Genomic DNA, 27,354 nt, shown 5'->3' with positions numbered 1-27,354 from the left:
TCTCTTGTTTTTAACAAATGGGGATTGTTGATTGAATTTTGGTGGTTTGGAGTGTAGAAGCATAGACGATGTGAGACGAAAAATTTCTTTTAACCTCTTTATCCTCTGTCGTTGTTGGCAGAGGATGCTTTTTTCTGCAAGTACATGGTTAGCCGGAGTTGGACACAGCGAAATTTAAGGCAAGGTTGGCTAAACTGATGTGACATTTGGCCCACACAAATTTATGACGTCTATGAAGGTCCTACGTATCTGTCTATGTGGAAGCTGCAGCCGGGTAAAAAGCCTGATATAAGGTGATCGTTCAGTGACTCCGGTAAAGGAGATCAACTGAGCCAAGTTGTCACGAATTTGGAAATTTGCTGCAGTATAGATGGATAGAGTAAGGGCTCCATATGGTAGAGCCTTGGTGAAACTATATGGACTGACCAGACACGATGTACTGTAGAATTGAAGGGTGATTCCTGGTGATTCTACAGCGCCTTAGGCTGTTATCCGTGTTGGTCAGGAAGGAAAAGCAGGGCTTGCTCCGCTGAATGGGTTAATCGCCGTTATATGAGTAAGAATGACCTGCGTGTGTGTGTTATGAGACGGCCGATTCCACAAAAGCACGCGTGCATTAGTTGTTTATATTGGTCCGGACCAGGGGGGAGTGGTTTGTGGGATAAAAATGTGTGTTTTTTAAATTTATATATATATATCTGCGTATTTTAATAACTTTTGTGTAGCACCTGGTTTCTTATCTGGTTTAATTCCCCCCTTCCTTTCCCCCCCTCTCGCAACCTCCCCTCACGCTTTTTTCACAGCCCCGCTATCTGTAAAAGTCTGGAAATTGTCTAAAGAGTGTGTGCGTGTGAGAAAGTAGACAAAGTTTATGTACAGAAAACATATGAGTGAATGATTTATCCATTTAATTATCTTATTCCGCTCTCGGAGGTTGGATCGCGGGGGCAGCAGCCTAAGCAGGGAAGTCCAGAATACCCTCCTTAAACTTGACTATTTGTCCATCTAAGAGTGAATGATAAATGTTGTTCTTATTATTAAGGTTCTGATATGATACAGCTGTGCTTCTGGATGAGAAAAGTAGTTGTCTATTGCATTTACTTTTAACTGTGCTGGTAAATTCTCTGTGTGTGAGTGACTGTGTGACGCATATAGTCTCAGCTGGGAGACATTTTGAGATAAGAGTGTGTGCGTGTGACGAGGCTGTGTGAGTGACAGCTGCGTGAGGCATTGGTTCGAAGAGGAGTGACACTGATAGCATTGAGCTAGGTTAGCATTGTGTTAGCATTGGGCTAGGTTAGCAAAAGTTTGCTTACTGAGGCATAGTAAGGCTAAGTTAGCATCTAGCTTGGCATTACTAAGTGTGGTTGAACAGTTATTCTCGGTCTGTAGAGTGTGCCAGTGGTAGGTGCTTGCTAAGTCCAGTAAAATAATAGATATATGGAAAATTACACGTTTTAATATCAATAAATAAATACGGATTGTGGGACATTGAAACATTGTTTAATTCATCATTCATTTATATGTTTAGTATACTTTTTTGGTACAGCCTTGATGCTCTGCTGATCCATCCAGTTTCTGTGTAGAAGTTGAGACAAACACACACGCACGAACATCATAGATTAGGACACATTGTAACTTTGAATTAATAGTTATACAACAAATAAATTAATAATATTGAATTTAAATTTGATAAAGATAAATTGATCATACATTGACATTTTAATTTTTTTAGCAATAAACACACAATAAAATAAAAGTTAAATTTATATTCTAATACATCTAAGGGCATCTGTGAAACATAGAGTCTGAAGAAGTACAGATAAGAGCCACTCAGCGCCATTGTCAAAACAAAACGTAGAGAAGCGTTAAACAAATTCTAATCAGAAGGAAGACAGATCAAAATATGAGAACTAAAGTAAACAGACAGCAAGTAAACCAGAAATAATAATGTAAATAAATAACAAAGAAAGCAAATTTTTATGTGACATTGGTGCATATAGAATTACAAATAGAGAATAAAACTAAATGGAAATAACTGTCTGCAAGATGAGCATGACGTCATGAATTGTGCTCGGGTTAGTAATAGATAGATAGATAGACAGATAAAACGTTATTGATTCCTTCAGGAGAGTTCCCTTTGGAAGAAGAACTAAAAAGTAAACAGTAACTAATAAGGGTATAAATGGAAACAAAATAGATTCTATTAAAAGAGAAACTAGGCATTAACGACCATGATATAAAAAAGTATTGCACTGTTATTGTTTTGCATTCCCTGTCATCCTAGCCCCCCAAAGAGGAGTTGTACAGTGTAATGATGTATGAGACAAAGGATTTTTCAAAGGCTAAACCAGTAGTTCTCAAATGAGGGTATGGTGTTTCCGCCCGGACAAAAAAAGGGGGGTACTTGAAGGTATGCCAAGGGGTACCTGAGATTTTAAATATTTTAAAATAGCGACAATTCAAAATCCTTTATAAATATAATTATAGAAGAATAATTCTTCAACAAAATAAATATTTAGAATTAAGTTCACGAGCCCAGATGGATCTCTATTGCAATATCCAAAGAAGGTTGATGATTGATTATATGTATAGAAATCTTTATTATAATTTAATCACTTGTTTAATTTTTAAAACGTTTTAGTTATTCTTATTTTTGTTTGTTTGTCCAAATAAGTCAAGTAAGACCACAACAAATGAGCAATATGGTGCACTGTTATACAATTTAATGAATCAGAAAATGATGACATTATGCTGTATTTTATTTCTTTAGTTTACTGGGGAAAAAGGTTGAAAACCACTGCCCTAAATCATATCTAAAGCTAAAATTATTTTATAAGACTGATTATTTTGGATTATTGAATTTGTATTGTGAGAGAAGGAGAGAAAGTGAGAGAGAGAGGAAGAGAGAGCAGGTGAAAAAACAGAATGAGGGTGAAGAGGATGGTTTGAGAAAATATGGGAAAAGGATGTTTATAACCTTACGTTATGTGAATGGTTTCTAGGAGAACAGAAAATAGAAACATTGTGTGAAGTGTAAGGAAGAGATGGATACAGGATGTTGTTTGTAAAGGAAAACGAAAGTGAAGAAAAGATGAGAAAGTGACAAATGAAGGTATTCGTAAATGGTATGTTGTTGATTGTGGTTAGCTGCAAGTTTGTTTGTTTGTTTAGTTGTTTAAGTGAAATGGGAAGAATTCAATAGGAATAATTACATGCAAAATGGAATAAAACTATGAGTGCGATAGATAATGAATGAATAGATGAAATAAGTTTATTATTGGTCATATAATCAACCATCAACCAATTTATGTGAGTAGTTTAACAGTAAATTAGACATATTAACAATCATACACATTCACACACAGAACAGAAAAGAAAAAGAATGACCGAAAAAAGAATAGGCGGAAGCCAAAGCTTATATTGGCCTATGATATACAATTACTGAACATTAAATTACCTGGAACATCAACGTTAAAAGATGAAAGTAATTGTTACTATATTTTATAATGTTAAAAAACTTTACTTTTCAAGGGTCTCTTAAACCATAACAAAAAACTACATGTGTTCAGCTCATCACTGAGGATGGTACATCATTTAACTCCTAAAACTGAAATACATTTGTGTTTTTATTTTATTTTACTTGACCTATTTCAAAAATCGATATCCCCCGTAAATGATAGGTCTCCTCATAATGTAAACAAGCGAAGAATACAAACTGGAAGGCTGTTGTTCTTTACTCGGAAACATAATTGCAATTGTTTTAAAATTAAATCATCTGAACATTTAACACATTATGACTTAAAAAATGGATTGATATGATCATAACAATAATGCTTTGTGTAATATTGAAATGAGCCTTTTAAGTTTAAGTATTGGGTCTATATTTATTCTATAAACATTTCCCCAAACTTCAAAACAATATTACATATGGAAAAATAAATGAATAATATAACATGTGCAGACATTTCTTATTCAGCATGTGTTTTACTTTATACCGAATAGCAATGGATTTGGATATTTTTCTTTAATATGTTCAATATGTGGCTTCCAACATATTAATGATCAATTACTATTCTCAAGAATGTAGTTCATATACTCTGTCAATTTCCACTTGATTTAACTTTAATTTTTGTTTCACAATTTCACTTTGCACCCTGGACAGGTCGCCACCTCATCACAGGGCCAACACAGATAGATAGACAGACAACATTCACACACTAGGGCAAATGTAGTCTTATTAATTTCTACATATTGAGATCTATTACTTAAAATAACTACTTAACCACTGTTGTGAAACACCTTTCTAATTTATGGGAGTATTGGGATATGATTGAGGAAGATGTCTGCTGTAGTGGTGGTTAGTTTGGAAATTAATTTAATAAAAGTAACTTTAAAGTGCAGTCCGACATTTTAGTTTGGAGTAATTTATAGTTTTATTTAGACATTGCAGTACACCATACCATGCGCCCGGGAATCATTTTTGGTGATTTGGCTCCCAAAATTTTTTGTGGTCTTTGGTGTGACTCGGCCGGGGTTTTGAACTTGCGACCTGCCGATCTCAGGGCGGACACTCTAACCAATAATTACAAATAACAGCCTACATTAGTAATTAGAATAAGAGCCGATATGTAAAGTGTTAAACAGAGGAGAAGTGTGATTAGGGCTGGCGCCTAGAGCATGGCCTTGTATGTTTGTTGTGAATAGGTTAGATAACCAGTCGGAGACAGACAAGGCAAGGACAAGACTCAAAGTGCTTCACAGACAACAAAGTGAAATGAAAGAAAATAAAAGCAAAATTAAAATGCAGACAATAAAAATAAACACAGTGCGGACGTTAAAAGTTAAAAGATTAAAAGATTTAGCTGAAAGATAAGGAGAAACGTGAATAAAAACATTCCTTTGTTTTGGAGAGTATCACGCACAGCGGGAGGTCAGAGTGCAAGCATGACAGCTTGCTCGTGCCTACTGATAGACAAATGATAGTTTAAATGAACTTATACATAATCTTTAAGTGAATTAAAAGGGTACTTAAATACACATGAAGTAGTACGTATAATCTTTGAATTAAGGTTATTGATTAGCAATTAATGGGATAGTTAAGACTGTAATTTAAAAAAAAAAACGTGATATGCAAAATTGAACTAACCGAGAGGATATGAAAACGATGGGTGTACATGTTTTGAGTTCCAAATTCTGGAGGAAAAAACCTCAACAAAACGTAAAACCATTCAGACGGACTTGGGTGGTAGCCACGGTTGTGCTAGGTCAAGCGAGGGTGGAAAGGATGTGCAGCCGGGGGACTGCCAACTTCTCTGAACAAGACAAGCTCCAAAGTTGTAGCCAGAACATGCTCACAAAAAATACAGGTGTGACAGCAGGACGAACAGCAGGATACAAACAGACCCCTGCTGGACATAAGTGTCAACGGACAATGTTCAACACAATCTTTGAAGCATTCCTTTGTGGTCAACCTGCACACACCTTGTAATGACCTGCTTACGAACTGTGCCCTGACAATTCAATACCGCACAGAAGGAACTTCCTGATGTTGCCTGACAGCACGACATCAGCGGACAACTAATAGGGACGCCTCTCAGGAACGAATGGAAGACGGGGACTGCTCCAACTGTCCTAGCGCTGGCTGACGGAGGTGTGTCCGTGTGTCCTGCCACCCAAACCGCCAAAGTGTATGATCACCAATTAGACAACTCATAATAGGAGCCTTTTGACTCTTATATATGGTGGGACTCAAGGTATGGCCGCTCATGTGAACTATCCTTAAAACAATTAGAATGGTATAAGATGGACAACTAATGACCCACATTGTTCCCTCTGTCCTGCCTACGAAACCAAAAAATTTAGGTCAAATGATAAAAACAGGGCGTAGCTGCCGCTGATTGAACCGATACGCTAATACCACATTTTCAATTATTTCGGTTGTCTGTTAAAAACATAGCTATTGGTTGCAATTTGGACACTCCTGCTGTAGGCTACAAAGAGCTAGCAGCTACACAACAGCTGAGCTAAAACAAAATTTAAGCATCTCAAATATTTATAGTTGCTTATTACATCACAAAGTCGCAGAGAGACAGAAGTCTGTAGAAAGTAATCAGTAACAAACGTGTCCGCATTATTAAACTTTCTACCACAGGAAACATACTGAACAAATACAGCAGTTACTGTCAGACTCTAATCCGGATTACCTTGTCTATCAGAGACATGGTTAAAACCCACAACACCTTTCGTTCAAATTAATGTCCCGGGGGACAAGGTTACAGAAAAGACAGATCGAGTGACAAAGGGGGGAGGAATTATGATTTATGAAAGGGAAAACATTAAAAGTAGATCAATTTGAGTATGTTGAAATTAAAATCACATGTTCCTCAGAAATGTATTTCAAGGTAATTGTAGTATACTGACCGACCACAGCTAAAGACATTTTTCTTGATTCATTTTCAGACATCCTCAAACAGCATAGTATGAAAGAAGTAACGTCATGGGGGACGTTAATCTGCACTGGTTAAATAAAACACGTAGAAAGAAACTTAAGGATATTATAAACGGCTTCTACATGATACAAATGATAAGCAGCTCTACTAGAATTACAATTGGATGACAAAAAGCAAAGAGAACATCTGTAAATACACGAAAACAAAACCAGAAAGAAGAGGGCTAAAATAAAAATACCATTGGATTAATAAAACAATTTGGATTCTAATAAAGACATGAGGACTCAGCTCTCATAAGAGCAATTAAAACAGGTCTAAATACAGATCGTATGATTTAAAAGTTTGGAGGAACAAAGTTACAATGTTTATGCGGAAGTCTAAGACTGACTTTCACTTAAAATTAATCAAAGCTGCAAAAGGGAACATTAGAAATTTATGGAAAACCAGATACAAACTTACGGAAAGAGAGCAAACAAGAAACAACACTATAACATTAAATATCAATGGCGCTACTATCGCAGACAGTCTTGACATAAGTAATAATTTTAATGAACATTTCATCCAGTCTGTATAAACCCTGAATAAAGAGTCCCTCAAAATCAGTGCAAATAATTGTCATTTATTCATATGGACTAATTTTAGAATTAACAAATGAAACAAAGTTGAACAAAATCTTCACTGCATTATCAGACTCACGATCTAGAGATATATATATGGGTTGGACACTATCTTCCTAAAAACACATAAGGATTGTATTATTGCTCGTATAACAACGATTGATAAATAAATTAAACGGAAAACACTTTACCTACCACGTCGAGAAACTGCTACTACGATTAAATCCATAAAGCAGGAAATAAAGAAGACCAGAACATGTACAGACCAATTAGCCTTCTCCACGTTATAACAAAAGGAATAGAAAATTTAAAATAAAATAAAAAGTGGCTTTGGAGCAATCAAGGCTGCTCAGATGGTCACTAAGAGGGGCATTATGTTGACACATCAATTTAATGAGTATTATATTTATCTATGAGAGCAATTTTGTTGTAAATTGTGAGGTATGGCTGTTAAAATCTTGGTTGTTTTTACGAATGATGACAGATGTGAACAAGAGCATGTATTGTCTTTGTGGGATGATGTAAATAAGGTGTGGTTGTATTGTATGGTAAGTATGTGTCCATGAAGGGGCATTTGGTGACTTTTCTTATAATTGAATACATGCTACAGTATGATTATTTTTGATTAATTATTGATTATTATGAATGTATATATTATTATGATTAATTAGTGTCATAATTTTAGTGCTTGATTTGTGGATCCCTTTAATTTAGGTAGCCAGGGACTACAGATGGAAAGTAGCTATTTAGATATAATCTGGTACAGAACATATCTGTTTCTGAACTTAATGTTTCTGTGCATTGTCCCATCATAGATAAACTAAATTAAATACAACTATTTAGTGAATTATTGAGGCCACAATAATTCACTAGGTGTTGTGAAATATCAAAGTACTATTGCAAAAGCGAACAGTGACCTCAAACATGACCTGTCCTCCGCCTCTGTTCTTGCTGCGCTTGACTATCAGCTGCCTTTTCTTTTTCTTGGATGTTTCTGAAACTACTAATACTACTACTACTACTACTATTACTATTACTGCGACTAACACTGTCCCTGTGAGAGGGACAGAGGGGGGAGGTGAGTTTGGATTGGGTCAAGTTTGAGCGTGTTGAGGTTTTATTTAATCGATATGATCAATCCGGTACAAGGATAAAGGAACGTAATGATTTAGATTGACAATTGCAGTGGTTGGCGAAAGCAACCCCAACCTCAAAGGAGGGTGCCAATTCAGTAATTAAATATTTTGGGAATGATCTAATATCCCGACATGGTTTCCCCAAAAAGATTAGGTCAAACAACGGCACCTATTTTAAGAAAACAGGTTAATCTTCTTCAGTCACAAGATCAGCACTTCTCAGGACCAGCAGCTTCCTAGGAAGGTGGAAAGACCATGAGACCAAAATGGTAAGTTTGCAAAATGTAGAATTTGTGTGCCAGCTCCTCTGTGCACATTTGAGGATGAAAGCAGCCACTCCAGATTCCCTTGCACTCGCTAAGAGGGGCACGGTCAAAGCAAATCCAGGACCAACACGCGATACCTGACTGGAAGGAACCGAGAGGAGAGACAACACCTTGCCAGCGATGACGAGAACAACTAAGGTTGCCAGCCAATGGGTCCACCGGGACTCCAGCAGCTGTGGAAAGAAGTGTCGGGAGTGCCGAAGCAGCGAGGAGGCCTGAAGCAAGCCGAGGGCCTGGACCAAAGCCCCACGCCCCTTACTCTGCCCCAGCCTTCCCCAAAGCCCCCACAGCTCCAACTCTACCTGAGTTTTCCCCAATTTCGGCCAGCACGCACATGCCACTGAACAGTCTGCCCAATGGACTGAACCACACCTCAAGAAGAGACAGAGACAGACTGTTTGAGTGGATCTCTTTCTTCACCAGGGCAGCCGAAAGCCCAACGAGGTGTCGGCAGGCCACCAGCCTGAGGCACCACCGAGCCATCTTTACGAGCACTAATCGAACATGGACTCATACGAAATTCAGTTGTGTGTTCAAAATTAATTGGTAATTAACAATATTGGTAACTACATCCATTGCAAATGCCGGGAAAAATATTTTTGCAAATGTCTTACAGTCATAAGTCTATATACATTCATCTATTTATGTTCAATGATGTTCATGATCAAATTATTTGTTATTCCTTTACTAAATCAAAGGGTAGGCCACTAATTGTGTTCTGTGAGATGGTTTTACTGCAGGCTGGTAACAGCGATTGCTCTGAAGGAGGGTCATAGACGGAATTTTTGCCTCGTATAAAAACATTGAGGTTTTTGCCTCTATCTGCGGTAGAGATTTAAGTTAGTGGTCTATATCAGAAATTGTTTTGGTCCAGGGTCTTAAGACCCTGGAAGGCGGGTATGTAGTAGAATTTCTGACCTTTTGACCTATATTTCTTGTCTTTTAAGAATGTCCGCTCATTTTCAATACTCTTGTATTTTTGTGCCATTGAATGGACCAGTGGTGGGACAAAAGTGAATATTAAGTCGTGCCAACCTGTCTATAGAATGTGTTGACTGTCTAAAGGATTCGAGTTGTTATGGAACAGATAGGAAAAGCAAACAAGACATTTGACGCACTCGATAAGGAACGATGACGCACAACAGACATATAAAAAATGGCAGAAGACCGGAACTCGGGGGTGATTTTGGCTTGTGTGTGTCTTGTTGGCTCCGGAGTAACTTGTGGTTTGTCTGCACGACCAACTCAATTCAACCTGCACTTCTGATAATGGGTAAATACATTTGTTGTACTAAACTACTTTTGTTGCCTGCTTAAGCTTCGGACAATCCACTACAGACACAAGTAAGTTTTTTTTATTCAAAATAACTGTATAACTGTCTTACTAAATATGAAAGTTATATAAACATAACTCCAAAACCAAACATGCAATCTGTCTAAAACTGTCTGTATTATTTTATCTCTGTGAGTTTTACTAGAATCAGTTGTTTTTATCAATCAATCAATCAATCAATGTGTATTTATATAGCCCTAAATCACAAGTGTCTCAAAGGGCTGTACAAGCCACAACGACATCCTCGGTACAGAGCTCACATACGGGCAAGGAAAACTCACCCCAGTGGGACGTCAATGTGAATGACTATGAGAAACCTTGGAGAGGACCGCATATGTGGGTAACCCCCCCCCCCCCCCCCCTCTAGGGGAGACCGAAAGCAATGGATGTCGAGTGGGTCTGACATAATATTGTGAAAGTCCAACACATCAGCGAAAGTCCAGTCCATAGTGGGGCCAGCAGGAGCCATCCCGAGCGGAGACGGGTCAGCAGCGTAGAGATGTCCCCATCCGATGGACAGGCTAGCGGTCCACCCCGGGTTGGGAGCAGAGTAGAAAAGAAAAGAAAAGAAACGGCAGATCAACTGGTCAAAAAAGGGAGTCTATTTAAAGGCTAGAGTATACAAATTAGTTTTAAGATGAGACTTAAATGCTTCTACTGAGGTAGCATCTCTAATTTTTACCGGGAGGGCATTCCATAGTATTGGAGCCCGAATAGAAAACGCTCTATAGCCCGCAGACTTTTTTTTGGCTCTGGGAATCACTAATAAGCCTGAGTTCTTTGAACGCAGATTTCTTGCCGGGACATGTGGTACAATACAATCGGCGAGATAGGCTGGAGCTAAACCATGTAGTATTTTTTACATAAGTAGTAACACCTTAAAGTCGCATCTTAGGTGCACAGAAAGGTTTCCATCCATCCATCCATCTTCTTCCACTTATCCGAGGTCGGGTCGCGGGGGCAGCAGCCTAAGCAGGGAAACCCAGACTTCCCTCTCCCCAGCCACTTCGTCCAGCTCTTCCCGGGGGATCCCGAAGCATTCCCAGGCCAGCCGGGAGACATAGTCTTCCCAACGTGTCCTGGGTATTCGCCGTGGCCTCCTACCGGTCAGACGTGCCCTAAACACCTCCCTAGTGAGGCGTTCGGGTGGCATCCTGACCAGATGCCCGAACCACCTCATCTGGCTCCTCTCGATGTGGAGGAGCAGCGGCTTTACTTTGAGCTCCCCCCGGATGGCAGAGCTTCTCACCCTATCTCTAAGGGAGAGCCCCGCCACCCGGCGGCGGAAACTCATTTCAGCCGCTTGTACCCGTGATCTTGTCCTTTCGGTCATAACCCAAAGCTCATGACCATAGGTGAGGATGGGAACGTAGATCGACCGGTAAATTGAGAGCTTTGCCTTCCGGCTCAGCTCCTTCTTCACCACAATGGATCGATACAGCGTCCGCATTACTGAAGACGCTGCACCGATCCGCCTGTCGATCTCACGATCCACTCTTCCCTCACTCGTGAACAAGACTCCGAGGTACTTGAACTCCTCCACTTGGGGCAGGGTCTCCTCCGCAACCCGAAGATGGCACTCCACCCTTTTCCGGGCGAGAACCATGGACTCGGACTTGGAGGTGCTGATTCTCATCCCAGTCGCTTCACACTCAGCTGCGAACCGATCCAGTGAGAGCTGAAGATCCTGGCCAGATGAAGCTATCAGGACCACATCATCTGCAAAAAGCAGAGACCTAATCCTGCAGCCACCAAACCAGATCCCCTCAACGCCTTGACTGCGCCTACCAATTCTGTCCATAAAAGTTATGAACAGAATCGGTGACAAAGGGCAGCCTTGGCGGAGTCTAATCCTCACTGGAAACGGGTCCGGCAATGCGGACCAAGCTCTGACACTGATTATACAGGGAGCGAACCGCCACAATAAGACAGTCCGTTACCCCATACTCTCTGAGCACTCCCCACAGGACTTCCGGTCGAATGCCTTCTCCAAGTCCACAAAGCACATGTAGACTGGTTGGGCAAACTCCCATGCACCCTCAACGACCCTGCTGAGAGTATAAAGCTGGTCCACAGTTCCACGACCAGGACGTAAACCACACTGTTCCTCCTGAATCCGAGGTTCGACTATCCAGCATAGCCTCCTCTCCAGTACACCTGAATAGACCTTACCGGGAAGGCTGAGGAGTGTGATACCACGATAGTTGGAACACACCCTCCGGTTCCCCTTCTTAAAAGAGGAACCACCTCCCCGGTCTGCCAATCCAGAGGTACCGCCCCTGATGTCCACGCGATGTTGCAGAGTCTTGTCAACCAAGACAGCCCCACAACATCCAGAGCCTTAAGGAACTCCGGGCGGATCTCATCCACACCCGGGGCCTTGCCACAGAGGAGCTTTTTAACTACCTCTGCAACCTCAGCCCCAGAAATAGGAGAGCCCACCACAGATTCCCTAGGCCCTGTTTCCTGTTAGGAAGACGTGCTGGTAGGATTGAGGAGGTCTTCGAAGTATTCCCTCCACCGATTCACAACATCCGCAGTCGAGGTCAGCAGAACACCATCCCCACCATACACGGTGTTGACATTGCAATGCCTCCCCTTCCTGAGGCGGCGGATGGTGGTCCAGAATCGCTTCGAAGCCGTCCGGAAGTCGTTTTCCATGGCTTGTACCCGTGATCTTGTCCTTTCGGTCATAACCCAAAGCTCATGACCATAGGTGAGGATGGGAATGTAGATCGACCGGTAAATTGAGAGCTTTTCCTTCTGGCTCAGCTCCTTCTTCACCACAATGGATCGATATAGCGTCCTCATTTCTGAAGACGCCGCACCGACCCGCCTGTGGATTTCATGATCCACTCTTCCCTCACTCGTGAACAAGACTCCTAGGTACTGGAACTCCTCCACTTGGGCCATCTCCTTTTCAACCTGGAGATGGCACTCCACCCTTTACCGGGCGAGAACCATGGACTCGGATTTGGAGGTGCTGATTCTCATCCCAGTAGCTTCACACTCGGCTGCGAACCGATCCAATGAGAGCTGGAGATCCTGGCCAGTTAAAGCCATCAGGACCACATAATCTGTAAAAAGCAGAGACCTAATCCTGCAGCCACCAAACCGGATCCCCTCAACGCCATTACTGCGCCTAGAAATTCTGTCCATAAAAGTTATGAACAGAATCGGTGACAAAGGGCAGCCTTGGCGGAGTCCAATCCTCACTGGAAAGGGGTCCGACTTACTGCCGGCAATGCGGATTAAGCTCTGACACTGATCATACAGGGAGCGACCCGCCACAACCAGACAGTCCGATACCCCATACTCTCTGAGCACTCCTCACAGGACTTCCCGGGGGACACGGTCGAATGCCTTCTCCAAGTCCACAAAGCACATGTAGACTGGTTGGGCAAACTCCCATGCACACTCAAGGACCCTGCGGAGAGTATAGAGCTGGTCTACCGTTCCACGACCAGGACAAAAACCACACTGTTCGTCCTGGATCCGAGGTTCGACTATCCGGCGTAGCCTCCTCTCCAGTACACATGAATAGACCTTACCGGGAAGGCTGAGGAGTGTGATCCACGATAGTTGGAACACACCCTCCAGTTCCCCTTCTTAAAGAGAGGAAACACCACCCCGGTCTGCCAATCCAGAGGTACCGCACCCGATGTCCACACGATGTTGCAGAGTCTTGTCAACCAAGACAGCCCCACAGCATCCAGAGCCTTAAGGAACTTCGGACGGATCTCATCCACCCCCGGGGCGTTGCCACAGAGGAGCTTTTTAACTACCTCTGCAACCTCATCCCCAGAAATAGGAGAGCCCACCAGATTCCCCAGGCACTGCTTCCTCATAGGAAGACAAGTTGGTGGGATTAAGGAGGTTTCGAAGTATTCCCTCCACCGATCCACAACAGCCGCAGTAGAGGTCAACAGCACACCTTTCTCACTGCTTCCCCCCGTGGCGGCGGATGGTGGTCCAGAATCGCTTCGAAGCCGTCCGGAAGTCGTTTTCCATGGCTTCCCCAAACTCCTCCCATGTCCGAGTTTTTGCCTCCGCGACCGCTGAAGCCGCACTTCGCTTGGCCTGTCGGTACCTGTCCGCTGCCTCTGGAGTCCCATGAGCCAAAAGGACCCGATAGGCTCTTTCTTCAGCTTAACGGCATCCCTCAACGACAGGCACCAAACTCCTTGCGGCCACAGCTCCAATCAGCCGGCTCGACAAGAGAGGCCCGGAACATGGTCCACTCAGACTCAATGTCCAGCACCTCCCTCGTGACATGTTCAAAGTTCTTCCGGAGGTGGGAATTGAAACTCTCTCTGACAGGAGACGCTGCTAGGTGTTCCCAGCAGACCCTCATAATGCGTTTGGGCCTGCCAGGTCTGTCCGGCATTCTCCCCCACCATCGGAGCCACCACCAGGTGGTATTCGGTAGAAAGCTCTGCCCCTCTCTTCACCCGAGTGTCCAAAACATGAGGCCGCAAATCCGATGACACAACTACAATCAATCATGGAACTGCGGCCGAGGGTGTCCTGGTGCCAAGTGCACATATGGACACCCTTATGTTTGAACATTGTGTTTGTTATGGACAATCCGTGACGAGCACAAAAGTCCAATAACAAAGCACCACTTGGGTTCAAATCTGGGTGGCCATTTTTCCCAATCACGCCTCTCCAGGTTTCACTGTCGTTGCCAACATGAGCGTTGCAGTCCCCCAGCAGAACAAGGGAATCACCCGAGGGAGCACTCTCCAGTACTCCCTCAAGGAAATCCCAGAAGAGTGGGTACTCTGAGCTGCTGTTTGGTGCGTAAATACAAACAACAGTCAGGACCCGTCCCAGGCGGAGGGAAGCTACCATCTCGTCTACTGGGTTAAAGGCAACGTGCAGGCTTTGAGCCGGGGGACAACAAGAATTGCCACCCCAGCCTCTCATTGCTTGCAACGCCAGAGTGGAAGAGAGTCCAGCCCCTCTCGAGAGAACAGGTTCCAGAGCCCTTGCTGTGCGTCGAAGTGAGTCCAACTAAATCTAGCCGGAATTTCTCCACCTCGCACACCAGCTCAGGCTCCTTCCCCCCCAGCGAGGTGACGTTCCACGTCCAAAGAGCTAGCTTAGCGAAGTGCCCTGCCTTCGGCTGCCGCCCAGCTCACACTTCACCCGACCTCTATGACCCAGCCCTTTGGAGGAGGGACCCACTTTACCTCATCGAGCTGTGCCAGCCAACAGGCGCTCGCCATCGTGCCCCACCTCTGGGCCTGGCTCCACAGGGGAGCCACGGTGACCCGCCTCCGGAGAAATGTATATTTGTGAGTTTTACTGGACAAAAAATATTTTGTAAGGTTTGCAAAGACACAAGTTTGTTTTTTTACTTAATATGACAGTATAACTGTCATACTAAATATGGAAAGTTATATAAACCTAACTCCATAACCAAACATGCATTATGTCTAAAAATGCCTGTAATATTGTATCTCTGTGAATTTTACTAGAATCAAGCGGATTATAAGGTTTAAAAATACAAAAATTAGGTTTTACTCATAATGACAGTATAACTGCCACACGCAATATGACAGTTATTTAAAAACTCCTAATCCACACAAGAAAAATGGCTAATAATGCCTGAAATAATGCATCCGTGTGAGTTTTCCGCGAAACATATGCTTTTCTAAAGGCTTGCTAACAAAAAGTATTTTTTTACTCAATATGACAGTAATGTTTTTTAAATCCTGAGATAATAGGAAAAAAGCAATACAAATTTATTCCATCATAATTTCTAAACCAAACATGCAAAATGTCTAAAAATAACTGTACTATTGAATGCATGTCAGTTTTACTAGAATCAGTTGTTTTTGTAAGGTTTGCAAATACATAAATTAGGTTTTACTCACTATGACAGTATACTGTCACACTCAATATGACAGTTATTTAAACATAACTCCTAAACTACACATGCAAAATGGCTAATGATGCCTGAAATAATGCATCCTTAGGATATTTACTCGAGACATATGCTTTTTTAAGGCTTGCAAACACAAAAAAAAGTTTTTTACTCAATATGACAGTAGTGTTTTTAAAATCCTAAAATAATGCGAAAAAAACAATAAAAATGTATTCCATCATAATTTCTAAACCAAACATGCAAAATGTGTAAAAATGCCTGTAATATTGAACAGGGGCGTCACTAGCTTTTAAGGACAGGGGGGCTTAGCCCCCAGGAGATGCACAGGGTCTGAGCGAACGTAGCGCACGAGCACATAACTTCACAAACGGCTAAAAAAGACTTATTATTCATTGTTATTATTATTATTTCAGTCGGCTTATTTTCAATCTGTGTTCAGTACAACAACAAACATGGGTTTGCACAGTGACATTTTGTTTACAGCATCAACAAGAAACAATTACTTGCATGATCCTTCAAGATACACTGAAACACAATGAAAGTCATGGCATTAGCCTCTATGTTATTCATTCACAACATAGAGGCTAATGCCACGACTTTCGCTCACAATACAATAATTGTTTGTTCCCAAATATTTTGAAGTTGCACAGATTACATTTTGGGCACATATGTGACTAAAATGGTTGTAAATTCAAGCCCTGGAAATATTGCTTAATTACTTGAATTAAAGTAATATCTGGATCGGAATGATTTGGCTTATATATAATATATTTATATATGTATATATATATTATGGCAAGCCGTTAAGGAAATTAAATATATATGGAAGTCTGAATAGAAATGAGAAAGGTTTATATATACTGTAAATAAGAAAGATTTAGAGTCCGTCTGCTGATCTGAAAAAGAGCCAAAGCTGTCAAAGAGCTGAGGGACCATCTTCAAAGTGCAATGCTGAAACAAATAATGCAAACAATAAAATGTAACTTCCAGGGCTTGAGATAAACGTAGTCCCGTCGTCCCGGGGACGGTAAAAAAAATGCACGGGACGAAATTAAATGCTCCCCGGGACGATGGCTTTTAACCAATTTTTTTTCTTTTTCTTTTTAATGTATTTATTCATTTTACATTTTATATTAAATGTCTTGGTTTTTCCTTCCTCTGAAAATCCTATGAAATGTTTAACAAGCCATCCTATAATAATACAACAGCTATTAATGTAACAATACAATAAAACAAATATATTTATTATTTAATGATGTTCTTTTCATTATTTTAACTATAGGCTAATGTACGTATATTACTTTATATAGATTCTACAAAAAACACAAAACTTAAAAACTAAATTATTTACAATTGCAGACACAAGGTTTCGTGAAGCTTCACTCATTGTAAAGGAAGACAGAAGTCCACGCAGGAGAAAAATGACTACAGAGATGGTGTCTGGGTTTTTCTTATATATATATATATATATATATATATATATATATATATATATATATATATATATATATATATATATATATATATATATATATATATATATATATATATACATATATATATATATATATATATATATATATATATATATATATATATATATATATATATATATATATATATATATATATATATATATACATATTAAGTCTTTTCATACATACATATATATATATATATATATATATATATATATATATATATATATATATATATATATATATATATATATGGGTGGATCATGTTGACTATTGGTCCTCCTAATTGTGTCAATCATTCTGGTGATGTTACGTAAGGACATATATATATATATATATATATATATATATATATATATATATATATATATATATATATATATATATATATATATATATATATATATATATATATATATACATCAAATAAAACAAATGGCTTATCGATAAGCCATTTTTTATTTATTTATTTATTACAATGCCAAAATAGGCCTAACAACGCCAATGGTTGTAATTCTGTAGCACTTTGAGATTTGGAATCAAATGTAAAGTAGATTACGAATACTATCTGTTATATAAATAAATAATATATATATATATATATATATATATATATATGTCCTTACGTAACATCACCAGAATGATTGACAATTAGGAGGACCAATAGTCAACATGATCCACCCAGAAATAAATAAAACAAATGGCTTATTGATAAGCCATTTAAAAAACAATTAGTTTTAATATTTATTTATATGTATCATTACTCTCCTACTCACCTTTCCAGTAGAAGCGACTGGGATAGGAATCAGCACCTCCAAGCCGAGTCCATGGTTCTTGCCCGGAAAAGGGTGGAGTGCTATCTCCGGGTTGGGGCGGAGATCTTGCCCCAAGTGGAGGAGTTCAAGTACCTCGGAGTCTTGTTCACGAGTGAGGGAAGAGTGGATCGTGAGATCGACAGGCAGAGCGGTGCGGAATCTTCAGTAATGCGGACGCTGTATTGATCCGTTGTGGTGAAGAAGGAGCTGAGCCAGAAGGAAAAGCTCTCGATTTACCGGTCGATCTACGTTCCCATTCTCACCTATGGTCATGATCTTTGGGTCATGGCCGAAAGGACAATATCACGGGTACAAGCGGCCGAAATGAGTTTCCTCCGCCGGGTGGCGGGTCTCTCCCTTAGAGATAGGGTGAGAAGCTCTGTCATCCGGGAGGAGCTCAAAGTAAAGCAGCTGCTCCTCCACATCGAGAGGAGCCAGATGAGGTGGTTCGGGCATCTGCTCAGGATGCCACCCGAACGCCTCCCTAGGGAGGTGTTTCGGGCACGTCCGACCGGTAGGAGGCCATGGGGAAGACCCAGGAAACATTGGGAAGATTATCTCTCCCGGCTGGCCTTGGAACGCCTCGGGATCCCCCGGGAGGAGCTGGACGAAGTGGCTGGGGAGAGGGAAGTCTGGGCTTCCCTGCTTAGGCTGCTGCCCCCAGCGACCCACCTCGGATAAGCGGAAGAAGATGGATGGATGGATGGATGGAGTTATGTTTAAATAACTGTCATAGTGAGTAAAACCTAATTTTTGTATTGCAAACCTTACAAAAACAACTGATTTTAGTAAAACTCACACAGATTCAATATTACAGGCAGTTTTAGACATTTTGCATATTTGGTTAAGGAATTATGATGAAATACATTGTTATTGCTATTTTCGCATTATCTCAGGATTTTAAGAACTTTACTGTCATATTGAGGAAAAAAAATACTTTTTGTGTTGGAAGCCTTAAAAAAGCATATGTTTCGAGTAAAACTCACAAGAATGCCTTATTTCAGGCATTATTAGCCATTTTTCATGTGTAGTTTAGAAGTTATGTTTGAATAACTGTCATAGTGAGTGTGGCAGTTATACTGTCATATTGAGTAAAACAAACTAACTTGTGTCTTTGCAAACCTTACAAAAGAAAAAGTTTCTAATAAAAATCACAAAAATACATTTCTTCACGCATTATTAGACATTTTTCATTTGTGGTTTAGGGGTTATGTTTAAATAACTGTCATATTGAGTGTGGCAGTTATACTGTCATTATGAGTAAAACCTAATTTTTGTATTTGCAAACCTTACAAAAACAACTGATTCTAGTAAGACTCACATAGATTCAAATTACAGGCATTTTTAGACATTTTACATGTTTGGTTTAGGAGTTGTGTTTGAATACATTTTTATTGCTTTTTTTCGTTAGGGCAAGTCCGATCGTCAGTAGGCCACGGGGAAGACCCAGGACACATTGGGAAGACTGTGTCTCCCGGCTGGCCTGGGAACGCCTCGGGATCCCCCGAGAAGAGCTGGACAAAGTGGCTGGGGAGAGGGAAGTCTGGGCTTCTCTGCTTAGGCTGCTGCCCCCACAACCCGACCTCGGATAAGCGGAAGAAAATGGATGGATTTAGTAAGACAGTTATGCGAAAGGGGAAGAGAAACGACAGAGTCACCTTCACCGTCAGCGGAGAAGACATCCCACGCCCTTGGATCAGCCCATCCGAAGCCTGGGAAGACTCTATTTACCTGGTCTCTCAGACAAGGACATGGGAAAAAAATCATCCTCCAGCAGATTTCAGAGTGCCTGTCCAAGATCGATGCAGGCCAGCTACCTGGGAAGTACAAGGTGTTGTGTTACCACTTCACCCTGTACCCAAGGATGATGTGGCCTCTGAAGCTGTGCAAAGTCACGTCATCAGCCGTAAGCCGGATGGAAGCAAAAGCCAACTCTTTAATCCGAAAATGGCTTGGCCTGCCACGGTGCTTCTCAGCTGCTGGCCTGTATGGCTGGAACTCACTCCAGCTGCCCCTGAAATCTATAACACTGGGCTACAGGCAGGAGAAGGCAAGGCTGGTGATGGAGCTAAGGGACTCCTCCAACAGGGCAATGGCGGATGCAAATGCCAGAGTCGAGACTGGAAGGAAGTGGAGGGCCAAGGAGGAGGTCCAGAAGGCGATGGGGAGACTGCAACATCAAGAAGTCTAGGGCATGGTCCAGACAGGCCGGGCAGGCCTTGGATGGAGCGATCCACCCATCCTATGGTCCAAGGCAAGCAGGAAAGAGAGGAATTACCTTGTTGTTGCTGAGGTCACCAGGATTGAGCAGGAGGAGCTCAGAGTAAGGTCTGTGGCACAGGGGCAGAAGGGGAGGTGGGCAACTTGGGAGGGTGTATCGAACCGAGCAATCAGCTGGGCAGATTTCTGGAATCTGCCACAGGGTCGGCTCAGTTTCCTCATCAGGGCAACATATGATATCCTCCCGAGCCCTAAAAACCTCCACCAATGGCTTGGCACAGAGCAATCCTGCGACCTCTGCGGACCAGCACGTTCTGTCAGGCTGCAAAATGGCGCTGACACAGGGTCGGCTCAGATAGCGGCACGACCAAGTGCTCAGCAAGCTGGCAGAGGTGCTGGAGAAAAGTCGGCAGGAGGCAAACAACCAGAGTCCAGCAGAAAGCCAATGCAGGATCCACTTCCTAAGGCAGGGGGAACCTGCGACACATTCCAGCAAGAGACCACCCGCCAAGCTATTAACACCAGGGGCGGCGTGGAAGATGGAAGTGGACCTGTGTAGGCAGCTCCAGTTCCCACAGGAGATATGCAGCACCACCTTAAGACCAGATGTGGTGCTGTGGTCTGCAGCTCTGAAGTCAGTAGTACTGATTGAGCTGACAGTGCCATGGGAGGAGGGACTGCAAGCTGCCTACGAGAGAAAGAAGGCAAAGTATGCAGACCTGGTCGCGGAGTGCTGAGAAAGTGGATGGAGGGTGAGACTGTATCTGGTGGAGGTGGGAGCCAAAGGCTTTGTGGGCAGAACAACACCACGCCAGCTCAAGGACCTGGGACTACGTGGAGCCACCCTGAGCAGATCCACCAAGGAGCTTTCAGAAGTAGCAGAGAAATCTAGCCACTGGCTCTGGCTCAAAGACGCGACAAGGCTTGGGGAGCAACATCCAAGTAGGTTTTGCTGCAGGGGGTGTCAGGGAGACGTCCCTGTTCACTGCCCCGCCACCGGGAGATGTTCTGGGCTAAGGGGCGAAACATCAATGAGAGGCGGTCCCCAGCTGAACACCCTGCAGCAAAACCTTTTGTATGCGGTCAGGTTTAGGCCTGCCTCAGGAAAGAAGACGTCCCTGTCCCACCACAGGCAACGGTGGAGGTGCGACAGGCCTAAGGCCCAGCGGCAAGACCACCTTACTGTAATTAAAATGTCATATTGAGTAAAAAAACTAACTAGTGTCTTTGCAAACCTTACAAAATATATTGTTTTCTAGTAAAACTCACAAAGATACATATCTCCAGGCATTATTAGCCATTTTGCATGTGTGGTTTAGGAGTTATGTTTAAATAACTGTCAGATTGAGTGTAACAGTATACTGTCATAGTGAGAAAAACCCATATTTTGTATTTGCAAACATTACAAAAACAACTGATTCTAGTTAAACTCACATGGATACAATATTACAGGCATTTTTAGACATAATGCATGTTTGGTTTTGGAGTTATGTTTAAATAACTTTCATATTTAGTATGACAGTATTGTCATAATGAGTAAAAAAACTAACTTGTGTCTTTACAAACTTTACATAATATATTTTTTTCCAGTAAAACTCACAAAGATACATTTCTCAAGGCATTATTAGTCATTTTGCATGTGTTGTTTAGGAGTTATGTTTAAATAACTGTCAGATTGAGTGTGGCCGTTATACTGTCATTATGTGTAAAACCTAATTTTTGTGTTTACAAACCTTACAAAAACAACTGATTCTAGTAAAACTCACATAGATTCAATGTTATAGGCATTTTTAGACATTTTTAATGTTTGGTTTAGGAGTTGTGTTTGAATACATTTATATTGCTTTTTTCGTTAGGGCAAGTCCGACCGGCAGGAGGCCACGGGGAAAACCCAGGACACATTGGGAAGACTATGTCAGCCGGCTGGCCTGGGAACGCCTCGGGATCCCCCGAGAAGAGCTGGACGAAGTGGCTGGGGAGAGGGAAGTCTGGGCTTCTCTGCTTAGGCTGCTGCCCCCGCAACCCGACCTCGGATAAGCGGAAGTAAATGGATGGAATTAGTATGACAGTTATATTGAGTAAAAAACTAATGTGTCTTTGCAAACCTTACAAAATAAATTTTTTCTAGTAAAACTCACAAAGATACATTTCTCCAAGTATTATTAGCCATTTCAAATTTGTTGTTTGGGAGTTATGTTTAAATAACTGTCAGATTCAATGTAACAGTATACTGTCATAGTGAGAAAAACCCATATTTTGTATTTGCAAACATTACAAAAACAACTGATTCTAGTTAAACTCACATGGATACAATATTACAGGCATTTTTAGACATAATGCATGTTTGGTTTTGGAGTTATGTTTATATAACTTTTATATTTAATATGACAGTAACACTGTCATATTGAGTAAAAAAAAAAACAACTTGTATCTTTACAAACCTTACAAAATATTTTTTTCCAGTAAAACTCACAAAGAGACATTTCTCCAGGCATTATTAGCCATTTTACATGTGTGGTTAAGGAATTATGTTTAAATAACTGTCATATTGAACGTGGCAGTTATACTGTCCTAAACCTAATTTTTGTAATTGTAAACCTTACCAAAATACTTGATTCTGGTAAAACTCACACGGATACAATTATACAGGCATTTTTAGACATAATGCATGTTTGGTTTTGGAGTTATGTTTATATAACTTTCATATATAGTATGACAGCTATACTGTTATATTGAGTAAAAAAAACTAACTTGTGTCTTTACAAACCTTACAGTAAAACTCACAAAGATACATTTCTACAGGCATTATTAGCCATTTTGCATGTGTGGTTTGGAGTTATGTTTAAATAACTGTCATATTGAGTGTGACACTATAATAGTGAAAAAAACCTAATTCTTGTATTTGCAAACCTCCATCCATCCATCCATCTTCTTCCGCTTATCCGAGGTCGGGTCGCGGCGGCAGCAGCCTAAGCAGGGAAGCCCAGACTTCCCTCTCCCCAGCCACTTCGTCCAGCTCCTCCCGGGGGATCCCGAACCGTTCCCAGGCCAGCCGGGAGACATAGTCTTCCCAATGTGTCCTGGGTCTTCCCCGTGGCCTCCTACCGGTCGGACGTGCCCGAAACACCTCCCTAGGGAGGCGTTCGGGTGGCATCCTGACCAGATGCCCGAACCACCTCATCTGGCTCCTCTCGATGTGGAGGAGCAGCGGCTGTACTTTGAGCCCCTCCCGGATGGCAGAGCTTCTCACCCTATCTCTAAGGGAGAGCCCCGCCACCCGGCGGAGGAAACTCATTTCGGCCGCTTTTACCCGTTATTTTGTCCTTTCGGTCATAACCCAAAGCTCATGAGGATGGGAACGTAGATCGACCGGTAAATTGAGAGCATTGCCTTCCGGCTCAGCTCCTTCTTCACCACAACGGATCGATACAGCGTCCGCATTACTGAAGACGCCGCACCGATCCGCCTGTCAATCTCACGATCCACTCTACCCTCACTCGTGAACAAGACTCCGAGGTACTTGAACTCCTCCACTTGGGGCAGGGTCTCCTCCGCAACCCGAAGATGGCACTCCACCCTTTTCCGGGCGAGAACCATGGACTCGGACATGGAGGTGCTGATTCTCATCCCAGTCGCTTCACACTCAGCTGCGAACCAATCCAGTGAGAGCTGAAGATCCTGGCCAGATGAAGCCATCAGGACCACATCATCTGCAAAAAGCAGAGACCTAATCCTGCAGCCACCAAACCAGACCCCCTCAACGCCCTGACTGTGCCTAGAAATTCTGTCCATAAAAGTTATGAACAGAATCAGTGACAAAGGGCAGCCTTGGCGGAGTCCAACCCTCACTGGAAACGTGTCCGACTTACTGTTGGCAATGGGAGCGCCACAATCAGACAGTCCGATACCCCATACTCTCTGAGCACTCCCCACAGGACTTCCAGAGGGACACGGTCGAATGCCTTCTCCAAGTCCACAAAGACTGGTTGGGCAAACTCCCATGCACACTCAAGGACCCTGCCGAGAGTATAGAGCTGGTCCACAGTTCCACGACCAGGACGAAAACCACACTGTTCATCCTGAATCCGAGGTTCGACTATCCGGCGTAGCCTCCTCTCCAGTACACCTGAATAGACCTTACCGGGAAGGCTGAGGAGTGTGATCCCATGATAGTTGGAACACACCCTCCGGTTCCCCTTCTTAAAGAGAGGAACCGCCACCCCGGTCTGCCAATCCAGAGGTACCACCCCCGATGTCCACGCGATGTTGCAGAGTCTTGTCAACTAAAACAGCCCCACAGCATCCAGAGCCTTAAGGAACTCCGGGCGGATCTCATCCACCCCTGGGGCCTTGCCACCGAGGAGCTTTTTAACTGCCTCAGCAACCTCAGCCCCAGAAATAGGAGAGCCCACCACAGATTCCCCAGGCACTGCTTCCTCATAGGAAGACGTGTTGGTGGGATTGAGGAGGTCTTCGAAGTATTCCCTCCACCGATCCACAACATCCGCAGTCGAGGTCAGCAGAACACCATCCTCACCATACACGGTGTTGATAGGGCACTGCTTCCCCTTCCTGAGGCGGCGTGGTCCAGAATCGCTTCGAAGCCGTCCGGAAGTCGTTTTCCATGGCCTCCCCGAACTCCTCCCATGTCCGAGTTTTTGCCTCCGCGACCGTTGAAGCCGCACAGCGCTTGGCCTGTCGGTACCCGTCCGCTACCTCAGGAGTCCTATGAGCCAAAAGAACCCGATAGGACTCCTTCGGCTTGACGGCATCCCTCACCGCCGGTGTCCACCAACAGGTTCTAGGATTACCGCCACGACATGCACCAACTACCTTGCAGCCACAGCTCCAATCAGCCGCCTCGACAATAGAGACGCGGAACATGGTCCATTCGGACTCAATGTCCAGCACCTCCCTTGTGACATGTTCAAAGTTCTTCCGGAGGTGGGAATTGAAACTCTCTCTGACAGGAGACTCTGCCAGACGTTCCCAGCAAACCCTCACAATGCGTTTGGGCCTGCCAGGTCTGTCCGGCATCCTCCCCCACCATCGCAGCCAACTCACCACCAGGTGGTGATTGGTAGAAAGCTCCGCCCCTCTCTTCACCCGAGTGTCCAAAACATGAGGCCGCAAATCCGATGACACAACTACAAAGTCGATCATGGAACTGCGGCCTAGGGTGTCCTGGTGCCAAGTGCACATATGGACACCCTTATGTTTGAACATGGTGTTCGTTATGGACAATCTGTGACGGGCACAAAAGTCCAATAACAAAACACCGCTCGGGTTCAGATCCGGGCGGCCATTCTTCCCAATCACGCCTCTCCAGGTTTCACTGTCGCTGCCAACATGAGCGTTAAAGTCCCCCAGTAGAACGAGGGAATCACCCGGGGCAGCACTCTCAAGTACTCCCTCGAGTGAGTCCAAAAAGGCTGGGTACTCTGAGCTGTGGTTTGGCGCGTAAGCGCAAACCACAGTCAGGACCCGTTCCCCCACCCGAAGGCGGAGGGAAGCTACCCTCTCGTCCACCGGGTTGAACTCCAACATGCAGGCTCTGAGCCGGGGGGCAACAAGAATTGCCACCCCAGCCCGTCGTGTCTCACTGCCGGCAACGCCAGAGTGGAAGAGAGTCCAGCCCCTCTCGAGAGAAGTGGTTCCAGAGCCCTTGCTGTGCGTCGAAGTGAGTCCGACTATATCTAGCCGGAACTTTTCCACCTCGCGCACTAGCTCAGGCTCCTTCCCCCCCAGCGAGGTGACGTTCCACGTCCCAAGAGCTAGCTTCTGTAGCCGAGGATCGGACCAACAAGTGCCCTGCCTTCGTCTGCCGCCCAGCTCACATCGCACCCGACCTCCATGACCCCTGCTATGGGTGGTGAGCCCATTGGATGGGGGACCCACGTTGCCTCTTCGGACTGTGCCCGGCCAGGCCCCATGGGGACAGGCCTGGCCACCAGGCGCTCGCCATCGTGTCCCACCTCCGGGCCTGGCTCCAGAGGGGGGCCCCGGTGACCCGCGTCCGGGCGAGGGAAATCTGGGTCCTTTGTGTTTATTTTTCATGGAGGTCTTCGAGCTGCTCTTTGTCTGATCCCTCACCTGGGACCAGTTTGTCCTGGGAGACCCTACCAGGGGGCATAAAACCCCCGGACAACATAGCTCCTAGGATCATTGGGACACGCAAACTCCTCTACCACGATAAGGTGGCAGTTTAGAGCAGAGATTTGCAAACCTTACAAACACATCTGTCTCTAGTAAAACTCACATGGATTCAATATTACAAGCATTTTTACACCTTTTGCATGTTTGGTTTAGAAATTATGATGGAATACATTTTTATTGCTTTTTTCGCATTATCTCAGGATTTTAAGAACGTTATTGTCATATTGAGTAAAAAACTACTTTTTGTGTTTGCAAGATTTAAAAAAGCATATGTTTCGAGTAAAACTCCTAAGGATGCATTATTTCAGGCATCATTAGCCATTTTGCATGTGTAGTTTTGGAGTTACGTTTAAATAACTGTCATATTGAGTGTGACAGTATACTGTCATAGTAAGTAAAACCTAATTTTTGTATTTGCAAACCTTACAAAAACAACTGATTCTAGTAAAACTCACATGCATTCAATATTACAGTCATTTTTAGACATTTTGCTTGTTTGGTTGAGAAATTATGATGGGATATATTTTTATTGCTTTTTTTGCATTATCTCAGGATTTCAAGAATATTACTGTCATATTGAGTAAAAAACTACTTTTTGTGTTTGCAAGCCTTAAAAAAGCATATGTTTCGAGTAAAATTCCTAAGGATGCATTATTTCAGGCATCATTAGCCATTTTGTATGTGTAGTTTAGGACTTATGTTTAGATAACTGTCATATTGAGTGTGACAGTATACTTGTATAGTGAGTAAAACCTAATGTTTGTATTTGCAAACCTTAAAAAAACAAATGATTCTAGTAAAACTCACATGCATTCAATATTACATTTATTTTTTGGACATTTTGCATGTTTCGTTTAGGAATTATGTTGGAATACATTTTTATTGCTTTTTTCGCATTATCTCAGGATTCTAAGAACATTACTGTCAT

Source organism: Entelurus aequoreus, linkage group LG01 (genome assembly GCF_033978785.1).
Source record: "Entelurus aequoreus isolate RoL-2023_Sb linkage group LG01, RoL_Eaeq_v1.1, whole genome shotgun sequence".
Taxonomy (NCBI): Eukaryota; Metazoa; Chordata; class Actinopteri; order Syngnathiformes; family Syngnathidae; genus Entelurus; species Entelurus aequoreus.
The sequence above is the reverse complement of the archived record's forward strand: the minus strand, read 5'-3'. Positions refer to the sequence as shown.